The sequence below is a fragment of the Aedes albopictus genome, chromosome 3 (assembly GCF_035046485.1).
Source record: "Aedes albopictus strain Foshan chromosome 3, AalbF5, whole genome shotgun sequence".
Taxonomy (NCBI): domain Eukaryota; kingdom Metazoa; phylum Arthropoda; class Insecta; order Diptera; family Culicidae; genus Aedes; species Aedes albopictus.
This window is the reverse complement of record NC_085138.1, coordinates 236,316,932-236,327,029: the sequence shown is the minus strand read 5'-3', so window position 1 is coordinate 236,327,029 and position 10,098 is coordinate 236,316,932.

The window sequence follows — 10,098 nt, the reverse complement described above, 5'->3', positions numbered from 1 at the left end:
AAACATAAACGAGTATACACGCAGAAAAATAAATTGTAAACACAATTAAATTCTAGTTCAAATCAACCGATTTTTCAGTTTACTATAGCGACAAACTGATTTCTAGTTTAAACTGAGCTATTCTATTGTTTGATAATACAAATATTTTATTTGTCGAAATATTTGATAGTTTGTTAAAACAAACAGAGATATGGTATTTTCAACAAGAAATAATGGATTGATTCAAACAACTGCACTTTTTCCACTAACAAACCCGGAATGTGCTTGTGTTGGTGACGGCAGCAACTGCGGCAGCTCGGCAATCTATTTTTAGACCGTCGGTAAGCGGATGGGGAGGAGAACGACTTAAAAAAGACAAAAAAGGCGAAACCGATCAACTTTTTGTGGATGCTGTCGTGAGTACCTGCGCGTTATCCATCACGGCCTAAGCTGCACTTGGAAGTTGGCGAGATGGATTTGCTGCACCTTCTTCGTTGTGGCGATGTTGGGGTAAGGATTTTATAGATGTTGGAGTGCTTCCGGACCATGTTTATGGTTTTTATTTTGTTGAAACAAATAAAATTTTGGACATTATATGAAATGATGGTAATCGGTTGTTTTTATCGATAAACTCTAAATGAAAACAATTAAATATAACATTGGAATAAGTAAATTCTCAGTTTGAAAATCAACCATGCGTTTTATTGTTTTAAACAAGCGCAATTTTTCTGCGTGTAGAGTTTTGGCACTTTTGGCAAAAATGCTGGAAAATTTTACCTGCCCCAAATAGGTTTGTGAAAGACGATTAGGCTCAGATGCTTTAATCAGCCAGATTTTCTTATGACCCTAATGATTCTGCACTTCCAGTTCTGGTGCTCAGGAGGCGCCTGCTTATAAAACAGATTCCAAGAATCACCGCTTTCAGGATTGTCCTTCTCCAATTCCAACTCGTCTAGGAACCTCAGGAGAGATTAAGGGACAACCCCGGTCACCGAACGGACCACCGGTGCACCGGGACTATACGGACGTCCTCCAGGTGTCACACCTGCTTTAACTCCACCGCTAGACCATAGTACTTCATTATCTTCACAGTTCAAAATTGTTACATAGAGTTGGCTATTACAAAACGACCTCCATCGCTTTCAACACAATTCTCCATCGCATTCTAAAATTACAAGTTGTCTGCAGTATGGAGCTTGCTTGCAACTTTGCTTGCAAGGAATTATTTTATGTAAAATCGAATGAAATGGAAATTTAAACGTTTCAATATTTCGGCACATGGGGTCTCCAGTTCGCCTAGTGGTTAAGGCTATGGATCACCAATCCGGAGACGGCGGGTTCGATTCCCGTTCCGGTCGGGAAAATTTTCTCGACTCCCTGGGCATAGTGTATCATTGTACTTGCCTCACAATATACAAATTCTTGCAATGGCAGGCAAAGAAAGCCCTTCAATTAATAACTGTGGAAGTGCTCAAAGAACACTAAGTTGAAGCGAGGCAGGCCAAGTCACAGTGGGGACGTAGAGCCATAAAGAAGAAGAAGATTTACGTCACATTGTCATGATGAACCCCTGTTAAAGCGTTTGTTTTTCTATCTGTATTTTTATGTTTTGCTGTCAGTCAATGTGCTGTCAGTTATCACGCTTCCGATATTGCTGTCACATGTTGAAAGCGAACCGAAGACAAGAACCCTATATGCGCCACCTAGTTGTTGAGCTTGGTAACAGAACTAATTATATCAAATTTGAAATTATTACGCAGTAGAGAACGCAATTACGTCGTAGAAAATCAACCATAGTACAATAGTTTAATAATACCTAGGAATGACGATTTGGTCAAACTCTCTCTCTCTACAATCGACCAATGTAAGGAAATTGCGTCGCAGAAATTAAGTCTAAATCAATCTAGGTCGCGTCGGTCATATTACTATTGTGGAGTGCTTCGAATCGAGTAGTTGATTCTTGTCGGAGTGATTTTTTCAAGTGAATCGTTGAAATCTAATAAGATTTATACTGAATTTGAAGTGAGTTTTCGGTCCGTTTAAGTCGTTTAAATTATTTGAAATATTTATGAAAGAATTTATTTGTATCTAGTATCGAATTTGTCGAGTGTGAACATCGAGTTAGAGGAAGTCTAACTAGTAATTAAAGTGATTGATTCTGGGAATTCAGGTAAGCCTATCTATTGAGTTAGTGAGCAAATGATTAAATCTAAACCGCGTTGTGTAGGACCGTGAAGCCCAAGCAACGTGGGCGGCAAGTGTGGGGCCAGTTTCCGGCCAGTCTACGGTCCAGCTACTCTTTCGGACTTCGTTAGTAGCTCGCTCGTCGTTCGCAGCATCGAGGACACAAACCTCTCGAGCAGTTTGGCCTACCCATCCGAAATTGATGTCGTGTAACACCGCAAGCACATTTTGAACGTGGACTCGTCAGTTAATAAGTCGCATGGCGCAGCCGAGATTGATAGACGGCTTCACTCCACATCTCTAGGGGACATCTATACCCCGAAATTCACGCCAGCGCGCGAGCCACGTGGGTTGTTCCGACACATTCCTTGGTGACGACCAAAGGTAGGTTTTGGCCCACTCTGCGATCTTTGTCCTTGGCGAGATTCGTCGTCGCAGGAAGTCCGACGCGGGATAGTCGTTGCGGATATCAACGACAAGGTTAGACCGGTCCATATTTGCTCTTAAATCTGCTAGAATAGAAAACAGATTGATATTATTTAAAGTTACACCAAAGCTTTAAAAACGTGACGTCATAAGTAGGAAGTAGGAGGTTTTCTTAAATTCTTTTGAATAAAAGAAGGTTTTTTAGAGTTAGTTTGAACAACTCGATAAATTCGATCGTTTTATGAAACGCGATCGTAATTTCGAAATAGTTAAATAAACCTACTTCAAGTTTTCTTCGTCACGCAATAAGGTTTGTTTTTTGAATTTTAGATTGATTCTTACTTAGTTATAAGCGGCTCATTTCCCCAATTTGATTGGTTATCGAGAGTAAGTATTTTATTTTTAGTTTTGTTTGATGAAAGTTGGTTGGTGAGTACTAATCTGGTTGATTGGCTAAAGACGTTTGCGTGTGTTGAAGTGCGACTTCGGTTCTGATCGAAAATTGACCTGCCCTGAGTCTGGCGGTCTCATCCGGGTAATTCTAGCAGAGCTAACGGTCCTCTTTTGACGGAGGTGGCGCTTAAGCCGTTATTTTAAAGAACAGGACGGAACGTTACAACATGTAGTTTTCAGAATTTCTTTGTTTTATCGGAGAACGTTGATTGGGCATTATGGTCTAACGGTACAACGATGTCGATTTGGATTACCCGCTTCATCCTTTTGTTGTAAACTATGTACAAGGCCGTGCCGGTTGGCATAAGATAGGACGTCCGTAACGATATCGCGATTCCAGTTCAGCTTTATGCAACTATTTTCCAGAAGCGGGTCCTTCTGGTACATTTTGGTACAAATCTGTCGGCCAAGTGGTGCTTAAGGCAAGCTATTGGGGCACAATCTTGGGTCGAGGTAAGATGATCCAGCTGACATTGAACAGACTGCAACGATATGTTAAATCACACTTCCTACAGCAGGGTTCCACGTCTTCGTACTATCGATAGTTTTTCGTCGTAATGACCCGGTCCTGGATAGCTACCATGAAACTTTCTGTTTTAGAGAAGAGGTTACCACACACTAGTCACAGGTCGACGCCACCTAAACGATGTGCATGAGCTCTATGATGGGATTGCATCCTATACAATTGTTTCTGCTAAGATCATCTCGTCGACTGCTCTAACCGTGGTCAGCTTTACATACAGTGCAGTACACTCGTGACGATTCAGGCATCCTATTACCGCGTTAATGCAGAGCTCTGGCGTGGTGGACATTATTTCTCGTGCAACTCGTGGGAACAATGAGCAAGAATTCAAAATCAAATAATTTAGGTGGAAGTAGCGGTGCGATCAACCCCTTCGCAAGAAGCGGGTTGATGAGGTCTCCGACAAGGAGAAGCGAGGAGTCAGGTGCTGGAAGCTGCTTACGCAGCTCAAGCGTGGGAGCTCCTGTCCACTCCACGGCAAGCCAGCCGGCGGAGGTCATGGACGGAGCATGGTTGCTGAGGGCCATCAGCCAAGTTGCAGAAAAAGGACGGCCCGCATTTGAGGTAGCTGAGCAGCAGCTCGGCAAAATTATCGACTTTGCGACAACTAAGTCGAATATAAGCAAGGACCTGAAAACGGCCTTGCTTCGGCTTAGGGCGTCTGTCGATAATGCCAAGCAGGAGCACGCGGTTGCGTTGCTGGCTGCAGCAGCGGCGGAACCCGCAAAGGAGAAAGCTTCTAAGTTTACACAAACGGAGGCCTTCTCCTTCGCGGGTAGTCCGAAGAGAGTGGAAGCGAATGCTCGCGACAAAAGCGACAAGCATTCGCAGAAGCGGGCGAGGCAGCCGTCAGGTGAGGAGCTGTCTGGCGGCGCCCGCAAGGCCAGGCGTATAATAACCCCGAAAGCCGGTGGTAACGCTGGAAAGTCGGACCCCAGCCAGGGTTCCCGGAAAGCTGGGAAGGGTGGGCCTGAAAAGGCCGGCCCGTCCCGGAATGATGGGAACAAGGGGTTGCGACCAATGGTGGGCCCTCAGCAGCCGCAGAGCAGGGCGATCCAAGGAGAGGACCCTCCTTGGACAAAGGTAGAGCGGAAGAGGAAGAAGAAGGGGAATCCGCAGGTAGAAGAGCAGGTCGCCAAGCCAAGGCGTAGGAAGGCAGGTGCCAGGCGCGAAAAAGGTGACGCTATCGTCATCAAGACCGAACAGTCGAAATACTCGGACGTCTTGAAGGCGATGAGGGGCGACGCCAAGCTCGAGGGTCTTGGAGCCGACGTACGCAGTATCAGACGTACTCGTACGGGCGAAATGATCCTGGAGCTTAAGCGCCAGAAGGATCACAAGGGCGCCGCCTACAAGAGGCTGGCAGAAGAGGTCCTTGGAGATGGAGTGGAGGTGAGGGCTCTTACGCATGAGGCGACTCTGAAGGTCAAAGACCTAGACGAGATCACCGAAGCGGAAGAGCTCGTCACGGCACTGCGGCAACAGTGCGATGTTCAGGTGGCCGCCACAGCCGTCAGGCTGCGGAAGGGGCCAGCAGGGACACAGATAGCTCTGGTTCAGCTACCTGTGGCGGATGTTAAAAAGTCCGTTAAAGTAGGGAGTATTAAGGCGAAACTGGAAGCATTTCCTCATTTTTTTGGTTTTTGATTTTTTATTAAATAACGCAGCAATATTTTTAAAATCGGTTTTCGTGCACATGTAGAGTATGGATCAGGGTATCTTCTGAATTTTTTACGCGGTAGAAAATGTTTTTCGTTTTTGCAGAAACCATTTTTTAGTGAAATTTTGTTCAAAAATGGTTTCTGCAAAAACGAAAAACATTTTCTACCGCGTAAAAAAATCAGAAGATACCCTGATCCATACTCTACATGTGCACGAAAACCGATTTTGAAAATATTGCTTCGTTATTTAATAAAAAATCAAAAACCAAAAAGTCAGGATTTGCTTCCAGTTTCGCCTTAAGGTGGGCTGGTGTGTTTGTCACCTGACATTCCACGAGCCACCTGAGGTTTGCTTCAGGTGTCTGGAACCAGGACACAAGTCGTGGGACTGCAAAGGCCCCGACAGGCGCAAACTGTGTAGGCGATGCGGCGCTGAAGGTCATAAGGCCCAAAGCTGCACGAGTCCGCCCATCTGCATGATCTGTACCGGGAAAACCTCGAAAAACAGACATGCGATGGGTGGTCCAGGGTGCCCGGCCTTTAAGAAAGCCGCAGTGAGCAACAAATCACAGTGCAGGTAACGCAGCTGAACCTGAACCACTGTGATGCGGCTCAGCAACTGCTTTGTCAGGCGGTTTCTGAGTGGGAGACGGATATCGCCATCATTTCGGACCCATACCGAGTACCCGCCGGCAACGGCAACTGGGCCTCGGATGGGACCAGGAAAATGGCGGCGATATGGACGACGGGTAAATACCCCGTGCAGGAGTTGGTGTCTATTACCTATGAGGGCTTCGTGGTCGCCAAAGTAAACGGGGTCTTCTTCTGTAGCTGTTATGCGCCTCCGCGGTGGCCGATCGAGCGGTTCACGCTAATGCTGGACCGCCTAACGACCGTGCTAACAGGGCGAAGGCCGGTGGTAATAGCGGGTGACTTTAATGCCTGGGCTGTGGAATGGGGAAGCCGTTTCACGAACCAGCGGGGTCAGATCCTGCTAGAAACACTGGCCATCTTAGATGTCGACTTGGCTAACGTCGGTACCAAGAGTACCTATAGTCGAAACGGAGCGGAGTCAATTATTGACGTGACCTTTTGTAGTCCTGGCCTAACAAGTAGTTCGAACTGGAGAGTAGATGATGGCTACACTCACAGCGACCACCTGGCGGTTCGCTACAGTATCGACTACAACAACAGCAGACAGCGGATAGAAGAAGAGGCGGCTAGGCCAAGGCCAAGCCCTCGTAGGTGGAAGACATCATACTTCGACGAAGAGGTATTTAGGGAAGCGCTCCGCCGTGAGCGAAACTTACTCGGTTTAGACGGCGACGAGCTGGTAGCGGTGCTCTCACGTGCGTGTGATGCGACCATGCCTAGGAGAGTCCACCCTAGAAATGGGAGGCCACCGGCTTACTGGTGGACCGACGCGATTGCGGACCTGCGCCGCGCCTGCCTACGGGCTAGGCGGCGGATGCAGCGAGCACGATCAGAGGAAGAGCGAAACGAACGGCGGGTGGTGTTCGCCGCTGCAAAAGCCGCGCTCAAGACCGAGATAAGAGCATGCAAGAAGGCCTGCTTTGAGGGTCTCTGTCAGAGTGCCAATACGACCCCGTGGGGTGATGCCTACAGGATCGTTATGGCCAAGACGAGAGGTGTGATGGCTCCTACAGAGCAATCTCCAGAGATGTTGGAGGGGATCATTGGAGGACTTTTTCCGCGTCATGATCCTAGTCCTTGGCCTCCTTTCGTAGGACAGCCGGGGACTGGGGCTGGCGATGAGGAAAGGGTCACCGATGTGGAACTTGCGGGGATAGCTAAGTCCCTTAGCGTAGGTAAGGCCCCAGGTCCGGACGGAGTTCCGAACCTGGCCTTAAAAGTAGCTATTGCAGAAGCTCCCGAGATGTTCAGGTCTGCTATGCAGAAATGCCTGGACGAGGGAGTTTTCCCAGAAGCTTGGAAGAGGCAGAGCCTGGTACTATTGCCAAAGGCGGGGAAACCACCCGGAGACCCGTCGGCATATAGACCAATATGCTTGATTGACACGGCGGGGAAGGTGCTCGAAAAGATCATCCTCAATAGAATGTTGAAGTTCACTGAGGGCGTAAATGGTCTCTCGAGCAACCAGTATGGCTTCCGGAAGGGGAGGTCCACCGTAGACGCTATCTTGTCGGTTACAAAAACCGCCGAGAAAGCACTCGAGCCTAAGAGGAGGGGAATTCGCTTTTGCGGGGTAGTGACTCTGGATGTAAGGAATGCATTTAATAGCGCCAGTTGGGCTGCTATTGCTGATGCGCTCTTGCGTCTGGGGATACCGGAGTACTTGTACAAGATTCTCGGAAGCTACTTCCAGAATCGCGTACTAGTATTCGACACGGAGGTGGGTCGGAAGTGCTTTCACATAACCTCAGGAGTCCCGCAAGGTTCCATCCTGGGTCCGGTGTTATGGAATGTCATGTACGACGAGGTGTTGAGGTTAGAGTACCCAGTGGGAGTGGTGATTGTCGGATTTGCCGACGATATTACGCTCGAAGTCTACGGTGAAACGATCGAGGAGGTGAAGTTGACTACCGACCACTCGATCAAGGTTGTGGAGGCGTGGATGCGGTCCAGAAAACTGGAGCTGGCTCACCACAAGACAGAGGTGACGGTTGTTAACAACATGCAGTCGGCGCAGCAGACGGAGATCAGTGTAGGAGAGTGCACTATCCTGTCGAAGCGCTCTGTCAAGCACTTGGGTGTGATGATCGACGATAAGCTTACCTTCGGTAGCCACGTCGATTATGCCTGTAAAAGAGCCTCCACAGCTATTGCGGCACTGTCCCGGATGATGTCCAATAGCTCAGCGGTGTACGCCAGGAAGCGCAAGCTTCTGGCTAGTGTTGCTACGTCCATACTTAGGTATGGCGGCCCGGCGCGTGGACTCGTAGAATGGCTAGTCCAGATGCAGTACAAGAGGTGGTCCAGGGGTTCGAAGTCGGCTTCGTAGGTCATACCGGTGCCCTGCGGTCGAGATCGACCCTTACAGCGATTAAGTGGCCGCGGAGAGGAAGTCCCGGTAGCGGTGCTGTCGTGGCGTCGGTCTACTGGGTTGGATCTGAGCCCGCGGTTGGAAAGGGGTCCCCGGCAAGGGTCGGGGTAGGTGAGATCCTGCTGTCTGCAACCTACGGGTGCATCTTATAGGGCCTGAAGGGTAGTGATACCCTTCCTTTGCGGGCAGGTCAGATCGGGTTGCACGTGGGCATCAGTTCTTGATGTCCGCTCAGCAGTAGGGCGCGGGCGGGGTTGACCCTGCCCGCCTTCCGAGGACAAAGGGAGTGGCGAGGACCACTCGGGAAACTGGCTAAGCGCCAGCATGCTATCGTGATGGACTCTCCAGAGCGAGTCATCGATGTTCGTTGCTGCTAGGCTACGGCAGCTAACCTTGAGGGTGCGATATGCACTAGCCCCTCTCTGAAGCAATACCTTCTTGGTGGTTCCGGAGAGACGTAGGGTTTGGCGACCATAGGAATGTGTTTTAGTGGGTCGAGGAAAGAGTAGTCCTGGCTTCTACCGGCACTGTAGAAGACGGCCTCATCCCCACACTACCCTAACCTTCCTGTTAGGGTGTCTGATGAGCAGATTTATCCCCCTATGGTTTAGAAGGAAAAAAAAAAAAAAAGGCATCCTATGAAATATTCCAGAAGCTGCTGGTTTAGGAAGACACATAGTGCCTGGATATCGATGACGCCTCTTTCTCCTACTGTGTGCGGTAGGAGTGTACTCAGTACTCAGTGCTTGGTGAACGCGCCGCTCGTACTGCTCGTTCTAGCGCGTCGAGGTCAGTCTTAGTTCACTTTACCACCCCAAAGCTGTAGATTAATAGGGACACAGCAAACGTGTTGCCGACTGACAGAAAGCTCTTTAGAACACAGTTCACACAATACAAAAACATGTGCTGCAGCTACTTCTTGATTTGATTGTTGTACACTGAAGTTTTTTTACGCGGTACGTTCTAAAAAACCGCGTTATTTAAAAAAAAAAAATGTCGTAAATACCGCATTTTTTTAAATAACGCGTAAAATAGTCAGGTCCACATCTACCGTGACTTGAATTTTTACGACGTTTTTTTAAAATAACGCTGTTTTTTACGACAATTTTTGAAATACCGCGTTTTTTGAAATAACGCGGTTTTATTTACGCAGTATCAATACCGTCGTAAAAAAAAAAATTCAGTGTATGGCGAATACCTCTAAGTTACAGGAAGCCGAGGTATTTGTACGTTTCGCCTTTAACCATATTCCGAATTTTTTCTTGTTCGTTAACGCAGAAACAGCTGGTATCCACTACTTGACCTCCACGAAGATGGATTGACCAAGTCAATTCCGAACTCCGTGTGGATGTCGTTGCTGAACACCGATACAAGCTGCAACAGTTGAAAACAGTTCCAGATGGTCCACAGCGAAGGTGTAAATAAATTAGTTGCGTTGATTGAGTGCTCTGCTGAAGGGGTTCTTGGTAAGGCAGTACCGTAGCGGACTAAAGATATCACTTTGTGATATCCCGCTCCTGATGCTAAGAGTTCTGGATCGCAACACAACTATTCCGTCGGTAATTTGTAGACGCGTGGTTCATATCCCCATTGCGTGTTGCATCAACTTGATGACGTTCACGTCTACCTTGTACAGCTGTTACTGCTACTGAGGCTCAGGTTCCTCTGCTTATCGGTGGCTTGACCCCTAATGACTGCATCTCTGATGACCTGATCTTTGCAGCCTTGCGTGTTCTTGCGACATCTTTTTTGTTCCTCGGTCATCACGTTGTTGGCATCGCAGTGGGCTTGTACCTATCCTCCTCGCTATTACCGACGACGGCATTTTGTACAGACTCGAGAGACAC